The 23,152-nt window shown below is 54.6% G+C and overlaps 1 protein-coding gene across 6 annotated transcripts in view; it reads right to left on the bottom strand.

Moving 5' to 3' along the window:
* Nucleotides 1-23,152, bottom strand: part of Cbfa2t3 (CBFA2/RUNX1 partner transcriptional co-repressor 3) — a 72,617-nt gene that overhangs the window by 28,749 nt on the left and 20,716 nt on the right. For 2 of the 6 annotated variants that reach the window (XM_060391832.1, XM_060391833.1), the window contains exon 1: nt 22,161-22,315. The exons of the other annotated variants lie outside the window; for them this stretch is intronic. The gene's annotated coding sequence lies outside the window, so the exon portion shown is untranslated. Of the gene's footprint in view, nt 1-22,160; nt 22,316-23,152 lie in introns of those variants that run through there. 6 annotated transcript variants of the gene reach the window in all.

Raw genomic sequence — 23,152 nt, 5'->3', positions numbered from 1 at the left:
TCCCCGTCGGCTGTGGTTCCCAGCCCGCCCTCCCAGCTGGGAACTGGCCTAGGTCCAGCTTAGAGCTGACCATCTTTCTGGTTTAGCCTCTTCAGACCTTTGTGTCTCTGGCAAATTCAGAGCCTGGCTTGCCAGGCATAGCCTGACTGACCTCTGCAGTGACCCAGGTCACCGTGTGCTTCAGCGGGTCTCGGAGGCAACAGCCAGGGCTGAGCCTCTGGCCCTTACCTCAGCACTCTGCGTTCCTCACCTCCTGCTGTCCCACCACAAATTTATGAGGTCAGCAGATATGGAAACCTAGGCACAGCAAGGTAGCAAGTTGGGCCTCCACTCTAGGAGGCCAGATGTGAGGTTCCTTCTCTATGGAATCTTGGAACACACTCATACGTGGAGACTGGACAGGGCTGCTGAAGGGGCCAAGCTGTCTCTCTACTTCTGGGCTGACCATGGGCAGGTAGGGGCTTGAAGGTACATGGAGGTATCAAGGTCCCCAGGTCTAAGCCTCTTCTCTGTAAGGGCAGCCAATCCCTCAAACACTGGCACCTCCAGTATCCCAAAAGCACAAACTCCTCCATCAAAGGCAGAAGAACAAAGGTCCTTAGGAGAAGATGGACTCAGACTTGGGATGCTGTGACCCAGGTGGGCAGTCTGTTTGGTGTATAGCATGCCATTGGATGAAGGAGATGTGTGCTACCAAGGGCTATTTTCTCTTCAGTCATGAAACTACAGTGTTCTAGGGCTGGGGATATGGGTAAGTTGGTGCTGGAGCTTGAACAGAGGACCTGAGTTTAGTCCCCGGCACCTACATAGAAAATGAGGGATGATGGCATGTTCTTGTAATTCCTGTAGTAGAGAGGTGAAACACAGGGTTCCTGGGGCTGGCTGGCTAGCCAATCTATACTCAGAAAGTTTCAAGTCAATGAGAGACCCTGTCTCAAAAAAAAAAAAAAAAAGTGGAAGGAACCTGAAGTATGATATTCAAGGCTGTCCTGTGGCCTCCGTCACACACAGAAAGAGAGAGAGACAGAGACAGAATGATACTATGTCATTCTGTAGGAAGCGTGAGATGGGAAAAATGAGAAGAAGCTGGGAGGCCAAGATCACCCCATTGCATCCTCCTAACTCATAGACTGACCCAACACTCAAGGTCGCTCGAGGTCACTCCAGTACCACACAGTGTGTAAGGAGCACAGAGCCCTTATCTCTGGATTCCAGCCTCTATATCTGGCTGGGCAGTGGTCCAAGGTTATGCCACCAAGGCCAAGGTAAACCTGCATAATTGGATTTCCTCAGATTCAGCAGGGTCAGCTAACCTTCTAGGACATGTTCCCAAGCCTGCCACTTAAGGCTGACTGTCACCTCTGCCCTTACTGTCCAGTTTTACTCTCCAGCCTCAGATGCTCCTGCCTCAAGGCCTTTGTACTAGCCCGTGTCCCTCTGTGGAAATTCTACCTCGTCCAGGCCTCCATTGTCTACCTTCTCATACTTCATGTCTTTGTCATGGCTCCAGTTTTTTTCTTTAGTTTTAATGAATCTGTTCCCCAGAGGCTCATAGAAGTTGAGCAGCACCATTTCCATGGGAACGATGGGAAAACTAAGAGGTGGGGAGTTCACATGGCTGCCAGAGGCCATAGATTGTGAGGCTGTTTGGAATGCTTCAGCATTTTGATGCCTCCACATAGGCTACTGGAGTGTCTTCAGCAGTGTTTACATCCATCCCCATCTATCTATCCATCCATCCATCCATCCATCCATCCATCCATCCACATATGCATCATCCATTCATCCACCCTCCCATTATCTATCCATCCATCCATCCACTCACTCCATCCATCATCTGTCCATATATCCATCCATTCACCCCCTCTATCACCCATCCATCCATCCATCTACCCATCCATCTTCTATCCATCATCCACCACCTATCCATCCATCCATCTATCTCCCATTCACCCACCCTCCCATCATCTATCACCCATCCATCCATCCATCCATCCATCCATCCATCCATCATCTATCCATCTACCCATCCATCATCCACCCACACATCATCCATCCATCCATCTATCCTACACATCCCCCATCTGTCCATCATCTACCCATATATTCATACACCATCCATTTATCCATCCATCCCCACTACCTACCCATCCAATTTTCCATCCACCCCTCATTTGCCTACTCAGCACCCATCTATGAGTCTGATTGCATCACTCAAACACTATCCACCCACCCATCATCCGTCTACTTACTTACCCATTCATCCATTTAGAGATCTCCATTTAAAATGGCTTTTTAAGACTGGTAAGATGGCTCACTGGGTAAAGGTACTTGCTACCAAACCTGGCAACCCGAGTTTGACTGAACCCCAGAACCCATATGCTAGAAGTTAGTGCATCAACTCCCACAAGTTGTCCTCTGATCTTCACACACATATCCTGGACTGAGTCCCCACACACATACACTACATAAATAAATGTAATAAAATAAAGTGTTTTTCAACCCTCTAAGACCAACGGTCCCATCTAATCACCGGATACCCTCAAAAGCTAAACACCAAACTCAAGCACCTCTCATCGTTTACACTCACAAGCGAGGCAGTGAACAGTGAGCCCAGATGTGTGTGAAAGTGATATCGGGTGAAGCAACACAGCAAAGACTCACTTCAGGGCGCCCAAGGACCACCAGGACAATGTGATGGGGACATGTTGGGGGCCCCCTAACCACCTGTGAGGGCAGGCCGGGGACAAAAGGGGGACACTAGAGAACCTCTGCTCCATGCTGACAGAGTCACCTTCCTTGAATGCTCAGAGCCAGGGGGTGCATCGTGGATGTGTTCTAGCTGTCCTGGTCCTGAGGGGTCTCCAGCTGCCTAACATTCAGATGGGCTCTTTGACAATGAGAGAGGTTGGCAGCAGAGCCACAGGGGGACATGCACAAGTCCTTCTGAAGCTATTGAGGTAGCAGGTGTTGGCCTAGCCTTTCCACCCCCATCCTCAGCTAGGGACAGGTCTTGGTGTGTGTGTATGGGGGGGGTATGTGTTCCTCTCCTGGATATTGAGGCCTACCTACAACATCTGGAGTCACCAGAGGGCTCATGTAAGACTGTCACCTTTTCAACCCAGGACAAACTTCCAGGGGACACAGCCCTCTCCTGGAGCTTCTCTGTGGGAAACACAAAAGCAATTTGGGCCCTGATCTCCGGCAAAGGTCTGGGTTAGACCTGGGCTCCCAGGCACAAGGAACAGCAGAGAGCTGAAGGCTTCCTCTGGGAGACTCCATGTCTGGGGAGCAGCCTGACCTGGAGGCTGAGCTCCATCCTGTCCTGTCCGAGGCTGGGATCAGAAGCTCTCAGCTTTGATCCCTCAGGCAGGGAACTTGGAGTGGGTGGGATGCAGCCCTAATGGGTCCCAGGTGTCTGCACCAGTGGCTTCCCACATCTGGTCTCCATCAGCCTCCACTGCCATGAATAAGTAATAATACAAAAATACAGGGATTAGTGTTTCCTGCTCTGTGCTCCACTGGCCAGTCAGCTCTCCTGCCCCAGTGGTGACAGGACCCCGAGTCAAGCAGGGTTGGTCCTGCTTGTCCCTGCCTTGTTCTCGGGAGTCTGACTCAGGGCCATTCTCTGGTTTTAACTCTGCCTGCTGCTGCTGCCACTGCTCTTTCTGTAGTCCAGCACTGGGTCATCTCACGAAGAACTCAAGAACCCCATGATCCCTGGTCCATGCTGACAGTGAAGCTCACAAGGTCACCATGGCAACAGTGGAGAGCTGGAAGACAGGAGACCTGGCTCCTACTCTAACTGTGAAAACTAGGGGGGATACCCCGAATGACTCTGAACTTTGGTACCCAACAGCAAAATGGGAGCACATGTTGGGGTGGGGCTATGCAAATACAAGCGAGTTTCATGGACTCAGAGTCTGCTATGGTTCCTGGAATGGGAGGCTGGCTCTTCCATATCTTTAAAGCCCTGGAGGACTTGAGGCAGGCAGGGAATGAGCAGCTCAGGTTCCAGCTTTTGGTGGGAACATTTGTCCTTTTCCTACACCGAGCTTCAGTTTTCTTGCCTACGTAACGGGGAGGATGAACCCACCACACTTTATGAGAGTCTGCGGGACAAGTGCTGAGTGGCTAGGCTTCCTGTGTTCATCTGTAACCCCTGCTGCTTTAGAGTCTGAAGCAGGAGGATTGCAAGTTTTAGAGCAGCCTGGGCAACTCAGTAAGACCCTGTCCCAAAAGCAAATGACCTGGGAGGTAGCTCAGTGGAAGGGCACTTGCCTAGCTCATGCAAGATCCTAGGAGCAGTCACCACTGCAACTGAAGAAAGAGGACAGAAGCATCCAGAATAGGTGCCTGCCACGTGTGCGTGAGACACGTGGTTCTACAGGTGGGTGTGCGGGGGGCGGGGGGGCCACAGAGCAAGGCTGTCCTCAGCATGCATATGCAACCTGCCACGTCAGACTGGTCCCCTTTGCAGAGAGCCACCGTGCTAACCTGGGCTTGGACTGACTCCCCCATTTCACATGATAGAGCTGTGGGGTGTCAGAACTCCATTTGCATATGGGGAAACCGAGGCACAGAGCTATGATATCACCTGCTCCGGCCACTCCACAACAGGTCACACAGCCTTCCTCTGTGGTCTTTTCACCAGCTGAGAGAGGCGAGGCTGCTAGCTGACCTTTGACTAGGGCCAGCCCCAGGCCTGCTGCGGCCAGAAGGAAAGAGATGTGAGCCGGTACAGCTTGGTGTCACCTGCTGCCGGCCCCACCTGCTCCCTTGTGGAACTATGTGTAAACAGGCTCAGGCCACTGGGGGGCATGACATACACAGGAGGCCAGATGGTCCATCTGGGTCCACTTGCCAGGGTGCCTAGCACTCAACAGAACTGCCTGCCGCCCTTACCAGGCCAACCATAGAGCCGAGGGCAGGGCCAGCTGCTGTCCTACCCTCTGAGCAAAAGAGCCTCCATCTTCATCACAGCAGCTGTGCCTATTTGCAAGAGTCCACCATGATAGGGCCTGTGGACTGCTGACATTCCCTCAGAGAAGGAGGGGGTGGGAGGGTCATGGCCCCTCGTCTGATATTCTAGTCACTTCTCCTAGCCATCTGTATGCAGCTCTGCCCTAATTGCCCATCAGGGTCCAGGACGGGTGCTAGAGTATATAGGCTGGGGAGACTAGGGAAAGAAACTTTGACCTATGTGGCCGAGGGGAGCTCTCACCCATGCTGGGCGCAGACATTCCACTGCAGCTGCTTTGGTACAGCTAGCTTCTGCCTGTGACCCTCATGCATGCTCTGAAAGTAAGCCTAACAGATTCAATGGCTCATTTTCCCCAGGAGAAAATTCCCACACCACCAGGCTGAGGACATAGGAACTGCCCATGGAGCTCACCTGAGGCGCCACCCCCCCCCCCCCCGTCCCCGCTAGAGATCAGTGGTAGCTCCAGAGCAGTCAGTCTGAGGCGGTTTGTTACACACCAACAACTGACTGGGACAGCTGGGTCTATATGCACCGGAAACCCATGGGTCGGCATCTGTCAATCTTAATGATGCACACAGGCACAATAGCTTTGCATCTCATAAGCAGTGAGCGCGCTTAGCTGCTTGCTCGTCAGACTCCTAAATAGAAACCTCCCAAGTGACAATGAAGAATTGTGACATATCTACACAGCCAAAAACTACACCATGATGACAAGGACATGAGACTAAGCACAACATGGCTCTAAGAAACACATATCTGACTGAAGAAGCCAGACCCCAAAGAGCACACCCCGAGGGTCCCTGCATATGAAGTTTGCAAACTTCCTGGTATGGTGTTCAAAGTCAGGAAGGTACTTTCCCCAGACAGGGGACGAGCAGGGGTCCAGGACCCATCAGGTAACATCTGTTGATCATGTGTGCACACTGAGTTGTCTTAAAACAAAACAAAACAAAACAAAACAAAAAAACCTACCCCCCCATGGCTATTGCCACAAGGACTCTGCTTACAAGCATGTCACCAAATGCCATTCATTGATATAGAAAAGTGGCCTGTGAGGTACAATTGATACAGTGTGTACCTTAATTGCAGACACAAACACGGGGAGAAAAATGAGTACAAGCAGCACAGTCTGACACTCCGAGGCAGGAGAAGGGCTGTCATGCTTTGGGACCGAGCATCTGAGCTCAGAATCTCTAAAGGAAGACGCTGGAGCCCACGGCCCCACCTGTGAGAGCGCCCAGAACCCTGGCATGCTCAGCCCTCACAGAACGCTGGGCCAAACAGAGTTAAAAGGCAGGGGAGGATGGGGAATGCTGGAATTAAAGCCTTCCATGCTGTCCGCAGGGCCGCAAATGGGATCCAGATGTCCAGGCCCGCTCACCCTGCGGCTGGCTCGCAAAGGAAACACATTCCTCTCCCAGCTGCTGGGGCTGCACAGCCAACAACTCCCAGAGAGCTGTGGGGGAGGTGCCCCGCCATCTGGGCCGCCCACTGCCAGGGGAGACTGCCAGGATGGGGGAAGGACAGGGAGGCATGGCCCCCTCAACCCAGCATGGGTCTTGGCATCCAAGGGGCACGGATGGATCTGCACCCTGTCCCCCCCATGACACTAAAAAGTCACCTTGCAGCCTGGCACAGTTTATTATGTACAAATGGCGATGATAATGGAGGTTGGGTTGTGGCTACCTGGGTACTTCACACCTGCTTCCCTGACACAGACGGATTCCTGCCTAGGTTGTGACTCGGGGCACTTGGGGAGGGTGCCTCACCATGTCCCCCAAAGAGACCACGACTAAGCTTTCCAGCAGGGGGACACGCAAAAAGCCACCAGTAAAGAAAGCTGCGGGGCAGGGGAGATGGCTCATTGTAGGGCTTGACGGGCAGGCATGAAGATCTGAGTTCAGATCCCGAAGTTGTGATGCATGTCTGCCATCGTGGTGTTCCTATAGCAAGAAGGAGGCAGGGGAGGGTAGGTGACAAGGTCATCTCAGAAGCATGTGGCCAGCTGGACTGATCTGTCCGGGCAGACAAGAGACCCTGGCTCAAGCCAAGTGGAAGGTGAGGACCGCTGACACCTGAGATTGCCCTCTGACCTCCACCTGCACTCTGTGGCACACACATCTGAACACACCGCACACAGAGCATGTGCATGCATCTGCGTATACCTGCACGAGTGTGCATGAGCATGTAGGTATGAGGGCGCTTGCCCTGGGTGTGGAGGCTGGTGTTACAGGCCCATCTTCTCCAGTGAGGGGCATGCAAGCTAGGGAGAAGGTACACCACCCTGGCTGCCACGGGGTCACCTCAGTACACACGGGGCACACGGGGTTTCTGCAAGGAGGGAGGAGCTGGTTTTGGAAAGCCCAGATGAGAAGGTACCTCTCTCCCTGCCTCCCCTGCTGCCCTCTCTATCAAATCTTGTCCTTATGGTTATAGTTCACCCTGGTCACCAACAGTGCCAAGCCTGGGGTACCTCTGGGTAGTGGAGGAGAATGAACCCTGTTTGGGCTGGAGGCAGGGACAACCAAGAACAGATAATTGCAAGACACCACAAGAGTCACTAACCCGGCTGACAGATGGCACAGACAGAAGACAGCTTAAGGGAACATACTGCTTTTACAGGGGCCAGAGTTCGATTCCCAGAACCCAGGTCAAGTGGCTCAGAACAAGCTAGAACTCCAGTTCCAGGGGCCTCAGGCATCTCTGTCCTCTGTAGGCGCCTGCAGTCACATTCATATGTCCCTCCCCCACATAATTAAACATAATAAACATTAAAAATAAAATAAAAAATGTAACTCAACAAGTATAGCTGGTCGCTGGGCGTGGTGGTGCAGGCTTGCTACCCATCCCTTGGGACACTGGGGTTGCGGTATCACAAGCTCAAGGCCAGCCTGGGCAACTTAGCGAGACCCTGTCTCAAACCAGAAAGTTAAAAAAAAAAAAAAAAAAAAAAAAGAGTTGAGACTGTTCAGTGGTTAAGAGCACTTGCTGCTTTTGCCGTCTCAGCATCCACGCTGGGGCGGGGAGGGCTCACACACACCTGTAACTCCAGCCTCAGGGGATCTGACATTCCCTCCTGGCTTCTGTGAGCACCTGCCCCTGCATGCAGCATTAACAGGCCACATACGGGCACGTGCACACGCGCACACACACACACACACACACACACACACACACGCTCTCTCTCTCTCTCTCGCATATACACACAAATAAAAAATTAAGATAAATATTTTAATTATAAATAAATAAATATTGAAAAATATGGTGGTGCATACCTCTAGTTCCAGCACTCAGAAGGCAGAGGCAGGCAGATCTCTGTGAGTTCACAGCCTGCCTAGTCTACATAGCGAGTTTCAGGCCAGTCAGGGCTACATAGTGAAGGCTTGTCTCAAAAAGCATCTGAGGCTGCAGCCCTGTGGTAGAGTACTAGCATGCACAAGGCTCTGGGTTCAACCACCATGACCACAAAACAAAGAAAACAACAACAAAACTGCAGCCAACCCAACAACAAACCGGGAACATCAGAGCACACTCTTTAAAGGAAAACCAAACCAAACCAGCAACTGACAAACTTGAGAGACTCCTTCAGCACCAGTCTGGCTCAGTCTCCGGTGAATAAGCCTGGCATCAGCGGTGCCCCCCTACCCTGCGATAGTCCAGGGCAGGACAGTAGACAAGCCTGTAAAAGAGGCCAGCAGCGGGACTGTGCGCGTAGATTCCCAGTGTTTTCATTTAAAAAAAAAAAAAAAAAACGTGTGAACTGCAGCGCGCTGCCTCGAACCCACAGAAGGCTGCTGCAAAGCCAAAATAACAACACTGCTCACATGGGTACTAAACGCTAACCAGGGACTAGGGGTTGTGTGTGAGAGTCATGTGGGGAACATCCTTCCAAAGGCGCTAGAAGGTTCTCTTGCTCAGTCCAGTGATACGGTGATGGACAGGTGACACTTATGGAAGATGCGGGTTTAGGGTCCACAGAGGGAGACCCGAGTCTTCTGCCCTCATTGGAGGAGGAGGTGACATGATCCATCCGGTCACAGGATAAGCCCTGGGAAGGTGGACAGGGTACCTCACGTCTAGGCCTCTCTGCTTCATTTCCCCTGGCGTACCGGGTGACCTGCGAGCTGCTGTGGCCAGGGCAGAGGTCAGCCCCGTGTGCTGCCCACTGTGGGAAGCCCAGCAGCTCCTCAGAGTCTGGGAGGGACAGGCCTGTGGCTTTCTCTCCTATCCTGCCCATGTGAGAACGAATGCAGTTTTCCCCAGGGCATCCTGTTCCCCCATACCTAGGGCTGAGAGCCTCCCTGAGTAGGCCCAGCAAGACCCATACCTGGGACCTGGGTCGGACTGAGGCCATGTCAAAGGGAACCCATGATCCTTCTGCTCTCGCAGAGGAGGCCACAGGCTGTCTGAAGACCCCAGGGAGGCCATGTGGTTCTAGGCCTTTGCTGGGGGCTTGTCAGGACACTCCTGCTGAGGTCAGGCCTTAAAATTTTGGGCAGTCCCCACCATGGACACTGAAAGTTTGGCATTCTACTGAGTCCATTCAGCTACCGGCCCAAAACCCCACAGGCTGTCCAGCGTGCTGTCCCCTGGATGACCTGAAGAGTCAATGGCTGTGGGATGGCCCAGTAGATAAAAACACTTGCCCTTATGCCTCATGATCTGAGTCCCAACCCCAGAACCAGAAGGAGGAGGACTGACGCCTAGAAGCTGTCCTCTGACGGTCTCACTCATGACCCCAACCCCAAACAAACAAAGATAAATAAATGCTTCAGCTGCCGCTCCAGGTAAGCCTTACTCTATGAAGTCAAGATGACCCGGGGAAGGGGGGGACTATCCCCCCTGCCACCTCAAGCTAGAGCTCTGGGGCACTTTCTCTGATCAAAGCCTTCATGCCTGATGGCTTCCAGAACATTCTATTCTCTATTCTGCCTAACAACTGTCCCCAAAGATCTGCAAAGTCCCAGATTCCCCACAAAGGCTCTTTGGGAGCCTCGGGGCCCCTCTGCCCTTGACATTTGTGTAAAGACCATTTTGAAGGCACGCTGTCTGCTCGGCCTTGGGTCGCTGTGTCACCTCAGACATTGCCTCTGAATCTGCTGTCGTTTATCTGCAGGTGAGGAAGCAGATGGTGACATGCGAGTGAGTGAGCTGCACAAGGACAGTGTGCAGGTCCCCTTCGCCAAGCTCCTGTTGTTCCTGCATCCTCCCCAGGTGTTTCTGGTATTTCTGGCTAAGTGCAATTTTACTTAGAGAGAGATGGGGGTGCATGGGAGAGAGAGAAGAGAGAGAGAAACAAAGCAGGGCATGGTGGTGCAACACCTCTGATCCCACCACAAGGAGGCAGAGGCAGGTGGATCTTGATGAGTTTGAGGCCAGCTTGGTCTACATAGTGAGTTCTGGGGCAGCCAGGACCACCAACCAAACTCCCCAAACCAAGTGTCTCCAAGTTGACCTCTCTATCAAGGTGTTCTCCAACGTGGACCGGGAGCACAGAGCCCCGCTCTGCACCCCAATGGCACCATCCCACCCCTCTTTCAGCAGTTACCATGGGAACACTATACAGAATTAGAGAACTTAACATGCATGTTACAAAGTAAAAAGCAGGCCAGGCACACAGTAAGCACTTAATTTGTGTCCCTGTAATCAGGGGACTTCCAGAGGGCAGGTTTTCTCATACACTACGCTTTCTGGGCCCTCCCCAGCAGGTGTCAGTGAGTCCTCCTGCTTTGCTAAGTCCTTGTGATAGAGGAATGTGCCTCACAGAGCCCAAGAGCTCTTACCAGTACCAAGTATTTGACAGGTGGCTACAGAAGGAGAACTGGATTTAAATCTTTATTTCACTCAAGGTCTCAGTCACCACATGAGAAGCTCGGTAGCCCTTTACACAGACCCAAGTATAACAGTGCCACTAACACAGCCCGCAAGGAGGGGAAGCCCTGCCTCCCAACCCAGAGGGGTGGCCAACTCCGTCTGGACTTTGCTTTGCCAGGCCTCCTGCTGACCACAGTGGCCCAGGCAGCTGTCACCCCAAGCAGGCTCCCACAACCTAGGAACAACACATCCTTTCTCAGAATTTAAGGAAACAGCCTTTGCTGGAAGCGACCAGCAAACAGATGTTTCCTCCTGGCAGGCCGGAGCCACCCGCCCTCCCACTCTTACTGTGAGGCCAGGGCTACACACGGGAGACCCAGTGGTTTCAATTCTTTTTTTTAGGCAGGGGGAGGAAAAAATTTTTTTAAATGTGTTTTACAAGCCTGCCTTTGCCATTGTTTATGTAAACAGGTAAATTGTTTCCTGCCTCAATTAAAAACATCTGCCACATAAATGAATACCAATTAACTCATCCTGTTTTTAATTACTCTGTTAATTACACACAGGCAGCAGCAAGGATGGCATGGAGGGGGGGCGTTGCATCCCTCCCCCCGACACCCCTCCCCCCTGCCTGGCAAGGATCCGAAATATGTCTGGCTGGTGACGGATCAGGGTGGCAGGGAGGTGGTGGCATCCTGCCAGCCGGGATTTCCTGATCCAAGGCTGCCAAGCAGGCGCCTTTTCTCGGAGTCTCTTGGGTGGGGGTCTGGCCTGAGCTGCCTCTACCATTCCCACTCTGTTGCCCCAAGACTCTGTCGTCACGACACCGACACCGGGGACAGAGTGCTCTCCACGCACAGACCCCCAGATCCCATTGGATGGCAAAGAGCGCAGGGATTCCTGGAGGGCAGGAGCGCAGGGCTTCATCCCACCAGTCCTGTTTTGCTCTACTGCTGGGGTGAGGGGGTCCCCTGGAAGGAGTGGGCGCCAGCACTGTGTGCCGGGCACAGGGGGACTGGGTGTCTGGGGCCTCGCAGTTTGAATACCCTCCGAGGCCCCCGAGGCAGGTGCTCAATGCTCCAGATCCATGCATCTGGCCCTTCTTCCTTTAAAACCTCCTCCTCAGACAAACATCATCCATTTTGCTTGTTTTCAAGGAAGGAGGAAGCCTTGCCTGCCTCCCCTGGGGAGCATCACAGCTAGCCACCGTGACCTCCAAGCTGGGCTGCCAAGTACAGAGACCCATCCAAGGTCACATTCCCAGAACTGGTCAGAGTCGATGGGAGGCCACATTCTGGCAGCAGAGCCTATGCCCCGGGCGAGCTGTTCGCTTATCTAACCCTCGCAGCCTGTGCTTGGGAGAGGATAAGGATGAGACAGGAAAGGGTTTTCCAATCTCCATTTCATAGATAGGAAAACAGAAGGAGGTGCTGCCCAAGCGCACAGGGAAGAGGCCATCCTGCTCCACACAGGCCCTCACCCTCATTCACACGGCTGTCTGGCTCCAAACAGTGCCCACCATATTTCCCACGTCTGGGAAGACTGGGGAGCTGGGAGGGACCACAGAGCAGGAAGGTGAGGGAGGCAGAGGTTCAGGGTTTGAAGCCAGTGTAGACTGTGTGGAGTGGGGTCTCCTTGGTATTCTTTCTGGGAAAGAGGAGGACCTCCTTTCTGCCAGCAGCATGGGCATACAGGCCTTTCTGCCCCTGCTCCAGGACAGACTCTCTAGGTGGTGCCTGCTCAGCTCCCAGCTGCTGGGGTCCAGGCCAGCCTCCTGCCGCAGGATCACACAGCAGCCACAGCTGGAGCGCCGTCTGGAGCGTCTGTAACCCAGACTTCCTGCAAACACCAACCGGTGAGTGTGAGGGTCTGAGCCATAAGGCACATATCCTACACAGAAGCCGGGACTGTGGCCACACTGGAGGAAAAGAGGCTTGTTCTCACTCCATGCATCATCATAGGAAGTGGAGGCTTCGTCTTCCGAACACGGCTCAGTCATCACTCCTGAGCTCAGCGCAACCTGCAGTCAGGGCAGGCGAGAAAGTGTCCTGACACGGGTCCTGTCTCTGAACACAGACACTGGGCTCCGTAGGGTCCACCATTGCCTTCTTTGAGGAGGCTCCCCAGAACAATCAGAAGACGGAAGCCTTACATGGCCTGTTCTGGGGAATCGGACACACCTAGGAGTGGTCCACAAAGGTCAGCTTAGTTCAGTATATTTTTCCTGTTCATTTGAGACAAGGTCTCATTCCAGCTCAGCCTGGCCTGGAACTCACTTTGTAGCTCAGGTTGGCCTCAGCCCTCAGCCTTTCAGGTGCTGAGATTGCAGGTGTGCACTGATGCCCACTGTTGTTTTCTGAGAGAGGGTCTGGAACCCTCAGGCTGGTCTGGAACCCACTACATAGGCCAAGCTAGCCTTGAACTCACAACATTCCTCTTGCTTCTGCCTCTTGGGTGCTAACATTAAAAGTGTAAGCAACCATATAGCAAAAGGACTCAGGCTCCCTGCCAGCCCTGGACCTGGGGAGCCCTGTGGGGAGCACACAGTGATCCACACAGATAAAGCAAAGACCCCAGGACATGAGAGAGGCACATTTGCGAGCTTTGTGTGTGGGTGTCTCCCACTGACCAAGTATAAGGGTGGGTGTCCACATCACCTCAGCTCTATACCACATCAGAGTGGGCACACAGAGACCCTGGCGCACACAGCCCAGCTTGACCTCTCCCTTCCCAGCTTTAGGACAAGAGGATGGTCCACAGTGGGTGGAAACCGTTTCCTGCTCTACCCCAACCAGTCTCCCCTCCTAGCCTGGGAAGGTTCCAGGCAGGCAGATGGCCTGGTGTTGGTGCTGAGGCTCCTGCAGCTGTGGGGCTGGCTGAGCTGCCTACCTTTCCAGCGGGAACCTTATGGGTGTTTTGACTCATCCCACCAGAAGGTCTCAGGGGACCTTGAGATCTGGGGGTGGGGCTTCTGGGGAATTTTCCTGGGAAGAGATGCTCTCCCAGGCACTCAGCTCTGGGATAGCATCCCTTTAACAGCGGGAACAGCAGAGTCTCACAGAGGGTATGGAGCTGCCTGAGGTCACCCCATTCATGAGACTCTCTTTCTAGGGATCCACAGGTGGGTGCAACAGCCAGGAACTCCAACACACCTGGGAACCTGGTAGTTTTCTGAGCAGAGAAGCAGTAGCAAAAACGGCCAGTATGGGTGGTCTGTCTTGTGCAGCCAATCCTTGTGAGGAGGTTTGTTAGGAGAGAGGCCAGTGTGTGTGTGTGTGTGTGTGTGTGTGTGTGTGTGTGAGAGAGAGAGAGAGAGAGAGAGAAAGAGAGAGAATGTGTGTGAGAGAGTGTGTGTGTGAGAGAGAGAATGTGTGTATGTGTGTGTAAGAGAGACAGAGAGAGATTGATTCAGCAGGCTCTCACCTTGCCCATTTCTCTCTTGCCTACTGGAGGGTTAAGGACCACTACCTCCATGCTGGAGACTCACTTTTCCCATCAGAGGAGGAAGCCACCCCACACGGAGAGGCCAGGGAGCTTGTCCCTAGGATATTCAGGTGTTGTGGTTAGTCAACTCAGCACAGCCTAGAGTCATCTGAGAGAAACTCTTCAACAGAGGAATTGCTTAGATCAGACAGGCTTTTGGGAACGTCTGTCCTGTCACCTGAGGTAGGCAGGTCCACCCCACTATGGGTGGCCCCATTCCCTGGGCAGGCGGCACTGGACTACGTAAGAAAGCTAGTTGTAAATAAGCCAGCCTGCAGGCCAGCTAGTGAGCGGCACTCCCTGTGGTTCCCGCTGTACTTCTTCGGCTGTAGTCCTTGGAGGCTGTACTTTGTGGAATAACAGGCAAGCCTCCCCTCAGTCCTTGAGTTTCTACCCTCTGTGATGAACTACGACTTGGAATCGTTATGATGAATAAGCCCTGCTTTTGGTTGGGGTGTTTTATCCTAGCAACTGAAGGAACCCAGAACAGTCAGTGACAGGCAATGCACCTGGTCTCCTAGGGGCTCAGGGTGCCACTGCTACACAGGGTGGCTCTGGGGCTGAAAAGCTGGGACACGATCCTTTGACATCTTTCTGCACCGAGGGTAGAGGCCAGGGCCTCGCAAACACCAGGAGCGCGCTCACCACTCAGGTACAGCCCCAGGCCTTATGTCCTCCCCTGAAGTCCAACATAACAAACTTCAATTGGCCAGCACCTTCAGGATGCCTGAGGGTCCCAGCGCCCTAGCTGGACGTCCCTAATGCTGGTGTCTGACCCCTGTTCCACAGAGCAATTTGTAGGATCTGAGCACCCACGTGAGTCCCTCTGATTGGTGGTAGTCACCAGGCAAGCCTTGGGGACAGTGTTTACCATGTGTTACGTCAGAGTGATGACCTGAGGTTGTCTCCAGCCCTTTAATCTCCAGAGCGTGGTGAGTGCTGGGAGACTGTAGGTAGGAATCCTCTCAGGGACAGACTGGCTGCTGGCCTTTGGTTTGAGCCCAGGGATGCATAAGCTCAGTCTCCCCATCTGTAAAATATACCAGTAGCACCTCTGGGTTGGGGAGGGGTGAGATCACTACATCAAGCCCTTGGGTGCTTCAGTGCCAAGACGGTTGGCAAGAAACACTCGTTGCTTCTTCACGTCCTGTGACTGACGCCTGCTGAAGCCAGGGCCTCACAGCCACAGGGTGGTCTCCCAAGCACTTCCCAACTCCTCGCTCCTTCTCACTCACACTGAGTGCTTCTGCACCCCAAGTCTCCCTGCTGTTCCTCCAGTATGCCAGGCCTGTCCCTGCCTCAGGGTCTTTGCACAGCCACAGCGAGCTTTGAGGAGTGGTCATCACTTCTGTCCCCCTGTGGGTTTCAGCACAGTTGCTTTATCAGGAGGTCAGAGCCAGTCTGGCTCCTCCCAGGGTCAAGGCTGAGACTCTAGCCACTCACTGTCCCTCTTAGACATGGGTTCTGGACCACGCTGGCCTGTAGCAGGTGTCAGTCACTGTCAAAGGAATGATCCCCATTTTGTTTCAACTGAGGATGGGTCTTGGAGCTTCAGACCCATCCTCAGGACTGCAGGCTGCTTTAGCCTCTCCATCCATCTGAGGACTCTTGGCCAGTGTCTCAGATGAGGGGAGCCAGGGGCGTCCTGGAACTCTTGGAGCTACTTCACAGCCAGGCTAGGGTCGCCATGTGCAGCCCACCCCACCCCCACTGCATGGCCAGTTGCACGAGGAGCACTGACCTCCCGCATTGCTCGGCACATCGGGAGGCCCACTGCTTTCAGATCCGGAGAGGAGTAAGAAATAATTGGCTCGCTGAGTCCCCCAGGGGATCTGGTACTGGGATTCTGCCCTCTGTCCAGGAGCCGGAGGCAGGGCTGAGCCATGGGAGGTGGGGACAGCTTCCCTGTCCTGTGAGGGTCATAGCCAGGTAGCCAGGGAAACGGTGGCCTTGGCCACAGGGGGCACACCAGCCAGAGAGGGATCTCAGCTGTCCTGGGGTGGGTGTACAGGGGGAGACTGAGAAGCAAGTGGAGAACAGACCACCAGTCTCCCCCACCGTACAACTTCCTCCTCAGGCCTGGCATCACCCACACAGGGTGCAGACAGGGATGCCCAAGGTCTACCCTGTCCGATCCCGCCATGTTTGCCCAGAGGTCAGCCTGACGCTTGCTATCACTTCCACCCAGCACAGTGGCCCAAGCTTCCTGCACCCCCACCCCCACCACCACAAGGCCACATGGGGGACACTGCAGGACTCCAAGGTCAGCTTAGGAAATGCTGGGGCACCAGCACTGACCTCCCACTACTCAGGTTGAGCTTCTGATGTGCTGGTGAAAACATCCCAGTAGCCAAGGCATGAGATACCCAGAAGACAAGGGAAAGGATGCTCTCCCCACGGCTCTGTCCCCTTTTCGCCCCAGAACCTATGAGCGAAAGAGCCATCTTGTGAGATCATCTGTCTTATCTAGGCAAGCCGGTGAGTTCTGGGGTCCTCAGAGAGCTGCTGCTCTCTCTGTCTGCAGCTCTTCTTCCTCTGTACCCATAGGGGCTAGTACCACCTGGTGTGATCCCTCAGGAAATGGGAGGCCAACAGTGCCAGGAACATCCAGGGTGACCCCAAGCTGCATCCTGGGCTGATGCGCCTGAGACCCCAAGACTGTGCCACCCTGCAGGTGCAGGGTGGGGTACAGACAGAGAAACACACAGGATTCAGCACCTGAGGCTCCCTCAGCCCAGCGGGGAGCTCCTAGCCAGCAGGGACATTGCAGAACACCTTCTGCCTCTTGAACAGACAGAACCTGCCCCATGGAGAAACCAGGGGGCAGCTGGCTGGTCCTGATATTTCAAAGCAGAAGACAGCATAGTACAGGGTCCGACCATGTCTAAGAAAACAGAGCAGGGGAGGTGACAGCGGACAGGTGTCAACAAGACAAGAAGGTGGGAGCCGTGTACACCCTGGGGAGGGGAAAATAGCACAGGTAGAGGGGACCAGGCAAATGTTCCACAGGCAGAGGGCCTGGCCCATCTGGACAACAGGGAAGAGGCAGAACAGAGAGAGCGGCCTGTGGGATATGGCAGTCTTACAACAACCTGTGGCTCGGCTTCCTTCCTGGAGAAAGGGCTGCATACATCGGCACTGGGTGGGGACTCCCCTGGCTGCCCACACAGGATGGACTTGGGAGCAAGGGCAGAAGCAGAGAGGCTAGGGACAAAACTGGGTTTAGACCATCTGGTCACGGAGCAGGTGCTGGGGAGCCCAGTGGCTGTTTGTGGAATCAAACATGATGACAGCTTGCAGGCAGAAATGCTGCTGTTCAAACAACCCCCCACGGGCACCGGTCAGGCGTCCCTAAGCGAGCAGGGGACCTTGGGCGGCACTCCTTATCCCACCTGTCTCTGGCAGGGAGGACCAAGTAACCACACAGCCAGCCCCAGCCACCAGGCTGGTGGCTTTTCTCTTTGGTATATCCTTTGAAAGTCGGTGAAATGCCCCCCACACACACCCAGAACCTGCCTGCCTTCCACAGTATCATGAGTCATAATAGCCAGAGATGGAAACAAGACACATTTCCAATGAGACACAACGGAACTCAGACACACTATGCCCACCATACCCACACAGTGGAACATTACTGAGGTTTAGAAGCTGGGCATGGTGGTACACACTTAATCCCAGCATTTAGGAAGCAGAGGCGGAGGCAGGTGGATCTCTAAGAGTTTGAGGCGAGCCTGTTTTGGGCCAGCTAGAGCCACATAGTGAGAATCTATTGGGGGGGGGGGAAGGATGAGGGAGGGACAAACAATACTTTAACTGGAAGAACCTTGGAGATTCGCCAGGTGGTTACCAAGATGACACCCCGTGTCTGCACGCAAATACACACGTGTGTGCCCTGCACACCATCACTTGCCTGCACACATGTACACAGAGGTCCCCGTAGCCCTGCCTCAGACTCTAGCTGCTGTTCCATCATCCGTGCAGCAGCCCTGCCCAGGGACCGTCTACAGAGCCACACACCATGCCTTGCAGACAGACCGATGGACTTTGGAGAGATGATGGGTGCAGAGCGACAGATGGAGGTGTCCTGTCTGCTGGTCGTCTACCACGGACTGACCAGGTCAGGACCCCCTGGCGGTCCCACATGGCACACGTCTCTCAGTGCTGCCTCATGACTCTGTCTGGATGCTGCAGGGGCCTCGCTAGGCTCTTCACAGTGATCTTCCCCAGCCCAGAGGAAAGCCTCAGGGATGTAGGCCAGAGCCACCCACTACAGAGGCCTCAGCTAAAGGGGTCAGCTCCGCAAGGCCACTCTGGGTCCCTGGGCATGGTACACCCTGTAGTGCACACCACATCCCTAGAGCCACAGCGGCCAGGGAGAGGACCACGTGCCCACTCGGTAGCTTTTCTACTTCAGCAGCTTCAGGTACGCTCTACCGGCCTTGGTTTCCTTTCCACAAAATGGGTGTTCAAAGGGTATGGCACACATAGCCCCAAGGCATGGCTCCGTGTTCACTAGCTGTCCTCAAGAGAAGAGGGGTGCTGTGCAGGAGGCCAAGGCCATCTTGCTCACTAGAACAAGGGTGCAAACATCAGCACGGGGTTGGGAAGAGAGGGGGGAAAACCTGAGTACAGCTACTTGATGCTCATATGCTCTTCTGACCCACAGAGGGCACTAGGTGTTCTTAAGAGTGGATAAGACAGTCTGTTCCCCCAACAGACAGATTTGAAACCAGAGGCGCAGAGAGGGCAAGTAACTTCCAGCGTGTCACACAGCTGTGGGTGAATCCCTGAAGCCAAAGTGTTGTCCCTTTTCTTTCTGAGGACAGGAGAGAGATTCCACAGATGGGTAGGGGCTCTGGATCTCTTGCCACCTGCCTTCTCCAGCTGTAATATGGGACCCACCACTTGGGTTTTCTCTGGGCCGCCTTCCTTCCGATTCCCACCTTGTCAACCTTGACTCCCGACTGTCCCTGGGAGTGCCAGGAAGTGCTCCCATCCCTCATCCCCTCTGTTGCCTCTCCAGTGAGTAAACAGACTATTCTTCCAGTCCATGAGGGGTCTCAGGGTCTGCCTGGGAGACTCTGGAGGACAGCGATGCACTGGCCCCAAGGTGTTGAAAGGGAGGTAGGGAGGCCTAGCGAGCCCAGGAGCTACAGGCTGTGCTATAGGAGTCTTGGCCTGGAGACATCTTCCTTATTATGGTCAAATTCATCTTTGTTTTCCTTCCCGGTGACATCTGGCTTGCCCTGAGGTTCCACAAATTACAGAAAGCAGGAGCCTGAACTTCTGTTTTATTGCCTCAGGAAGTGTGCTGACACTTAAGGGAAGGGATAACCTCTGCCAAGCTGGTCTCCACCTGGTCAGGCTGAGCGTAGAGGTGGAAGCTAGGAACCATCTCAGGTGCACACCCGGATGCCAGGCCCTGCCCAGCCTTTCCCTCTGAGGCTGAGGGATGTTTTCATCATCTCAGGTGCACACCCGGATGCCAGGCCCTGCCCAGCCTTTCCCTCTGAGGCTGAGGGCCGTTTCTGCCCAGTGAAGCCCATGGCAACCTTATTCTCACACACCCTGCTCCAGTCTGGGGGACCTCAGAAACAGAACTGGGCCTGCTCCCTGTGCCCAGGAAGGTTGGATGGCATGCCCACCAGAAAAAGAGGATGCTTATTCACTCAGCTGAGGAGACTGGGAACCACAAGGTCAATATTGCAAGTGACTGCTTTATTGGGGTACCATCTGAGCCCCGTACCACTGATCTTGTCCAGAGGCTGGACATTCATGTAGAAAGGAGCCTCAGGCCTATCCATACAGACCTGTACCTCTCTGGCCCCCCAAAGTCCTTCCCCTTTGAGGGATCAACCCAGATATATACAGGATCTACATGGCTGTTAGCTAGGTCATTCATCAGAACTCAGAACTCAGGGGAATCCCAAGTGTCCATCAGCCTATGGTATCTAAAAGCCTCTATCAGTCTGGGGCAGTGACTTTGGCCACCACTCTGGGGTTGCTGTGAGGACCCAGGGAGTTGAGGCAGGCCAGTGCTGGACCTGGCAAGCCTGAGGTCCCAAAGGTGAGATGGACTTTCCCCTGGGTATTTCTGTCATCGACCTCTGCATGGCTTAGAGCAGACTTTTAGTCCACAACAGCCTCCAACACTCTCCAGGGCCAGCTACGTACAGGCAGAGTGGCATCAGCAGGCCCCACTGCTGACCACCCCCAGGGGACCCAGGGTGTCTGTAACACTCCCCAGGGGATGTGGGTTTATCCTGCAGTGGGTCTGTGTCCACTCTAATAACCAAACACTGTCCCAGTGGTTTCCAAAGGGTTTTGCGCCACATCCAACCCCCCAGTCCTGTGAGGTCTGAACCAGGGATGAGGTGGCCCAGCTTCATGAAGGCTGAGCGGGGACTGTAAGACAGCTATACCCCACTTGCCTGAGGCAGCCCAGCAGAGGGCTCCCCACACATAGCTGGTCACTTGCTATGAACCCTGGTCACTTGCTTGGGATATACTCCGAATGCTTAAGGGTGCTGAGGAGCAGGCCTGCCGTAAGGATCCTAGCACACAGGCAGGGGAGACTACAAAGCTGGGAGGGGCCAGGCAAGTCACCAAACTCAGCTCAGCGAGTCTCTGGTTGGACGCAGGGATCTAGCTAGGGCAATGAACTAAGTCCTAAAGATCACGGTCACCGCTGGAGAAGGTGCTGCGAGCCCTGCTGTGGAGCAGGCAGACCCAGGAGTCAGGCAAGTGCAGGGAACAATGGCCAGGCGAGGAAGCTCCATGGAGCTAGTACCCTTCCCCCAGGCACCATCAGCCCAGCAGAACACACGCTCCGTGTCTGGTGCTGGGTTCTATGCACACTGATGTACACACGCACATGCGTACGGACATGAATGAGCTAGGTGGGTTCTCTTCCCTCCTGGTGGTGGAGGGAATGTAGAACCATTTGATTCACCAGCATCCTACTGCCCTGGCATATGGGAGACAGAATGAATCAGAACCGGCCCCCCTGTCCCCGCCCCAAACCCATCCTGCTTCCAGTGCAGCTGGGGAGGGAAGACCATTCCAGAAGATGGTGGGAAACGCCTCTCTTGACACACCCTCCTGTCTGCCTCAGAAGATGCTGCAGCCAAGCCTGGCCCTCCACTGTGGGCAACCCTACGGGCTCAGATCTTTCGGCCCAGTGACCCAGCCTGCCAGCATTTCCAGATCCGGGCGTAGGAAGGAAAATGAGTGTCTTCCCCTCGTGCAGAAATGAAAATATGTGGAGCCCAATCAGAGAGATTTCCTGGAGGTGGTAACTCAATTTCATGGGTAACCCAGTGACAGAAGAAGAGCTTGACAGGGACCTCAGGGTTGGCGGGTGGCCCACAGCAGCCCAGAGCATCCTGCTGGGAGCTGTCCAGGGGTGGCTTCCATATGCCAGCTTGAGCTTGGCACACAGCAACCACATGGTGGTGTGCCAGGTACACACGTCCCTCCTCCCTCTCCCCAGTCATCAAGATCACTGCACCTCCCATGAGGGCGGATTCTGCCAGAGAATCAGTCCTAACGTGATACTCTCCCTCCCTGTGTCTGTCTGGCTCCCGGGCAGCACTGAGCATCACATCTGTTCCTTCTTTCTAGCAGGTTTCTGTCTTTCTCTGCTTCTCCCTCTCAGTGCACAAGAGTGGCTGTGGCTCCGCAGAACACAGTCCCAAACAGCAGCGGTTTATCAGCGCGGTGCTCCAAACAGTGGGCTCCCTGTGCCCAACCGGGGCCAACCACATTTTCCAGCTTCCGCCCTTCAGCGGACGGGGGTGGGTGACAGCATGACCCCACTGTACCTCCATCAGCACCCCTCCATGCACACGGCCAGGCATCACTCACAGGGCTTTCCTACCTCTTCCCAGGCCAGGAGCCAAGTGCCTTCTGGCCAGGTATGGCTGAACTCTCTCAGGCCAGGCCCTGGGGTTTAAGGGAGACGAGAGAATCCCAGCCTCGAGAAGTTTCTGAAACCTTCCAGCAACTTGCAAGGGCAATGCCAGGGCACAGTGACCGCTCCCTTTGTCTCCAGCCAGCCCCATCCTCTGAGTGGCTGCCTGGGAACCTCCTGTTTCTGAGCGCTCGGAGGAAGCACACACCCAGCCAGACATAATGAAGCCACATCCTGGCCTCAGGGTAGGAGGGACGGGTGTGACAGTTGCTGGGATCAACCCCACAAACAGGAGCGTGCGATTTTCTGCTATTTAGAGGAACTGGGCTCTGAAAGTCAGCTTCGGCTCCACACGAGCAGACACTCCTATTCACGGGGTCCCCTCACTGCTAAGTCCACCCAGCACTGCGGTCAAGAAGCCCGAACACACCAACTTCAAGGCTGTGCATTCAGAGTCAGCGGCTCCGAGCCAGGAGATGCCAGCCTGGCTGCCTTCTGCTCCACCTTAGTCAGCCCGAGTCGGGCTGAATCTCCAGCCATCTGTCCCTCCACGGTGCTCACACCTCCTCCCCGCTGTTCCCACAGCCTGGCTCTGGGCCTGCCCTACACACAGATGGACCGTTCCCAAAGGCTGTGAGAAGGATCAGAGCCCGAGGCTGTGCCTGCACCTGGCTGTCAGGACCCCAGGGAGGGCGGTCACGATCCCCCTCCCCGCCACCCGGAAGGATGCTCAGCCCCAAGGCCTTAATGGCTGATCCAGGGACCAAAACAAGAGGGGGAAGGGCTAGAGAAAGCAGCAGACCCTCTCCTGCCGGCCCTATCTCCGGGGGTCGGGGGTCGCCCTCTGCTTCCCCAGCCAGTCCTGAGGGCTGTCATTCAGGCTGCCAGCCTTTGTCAGGAAGCCCGGCACCCCAGGGGGCGCCTGTGGGTGGTGGTGGGGAGCCCACACTCCTCCACCG

Source organism: Meriones unguiculatus, chromosome 10 (genome assembly GCF_030254825.1).
Source record: "Meriones unguiculatus strain TT.TT164.6M chromosome 10, Bangor_MerUng_6.1, whole genome shotgun sequence".
NCBI lineage: Eukaryota > Metazoa > Chordata > Mammalia > Rodentia > Muridae > Meriones > Meriones unguiculatus.
The sequence above is the reverse complement of the archived record's forward strand: the minus strand, read 5'-3'. Positions and strand labels throughout refer to the sequence as shown.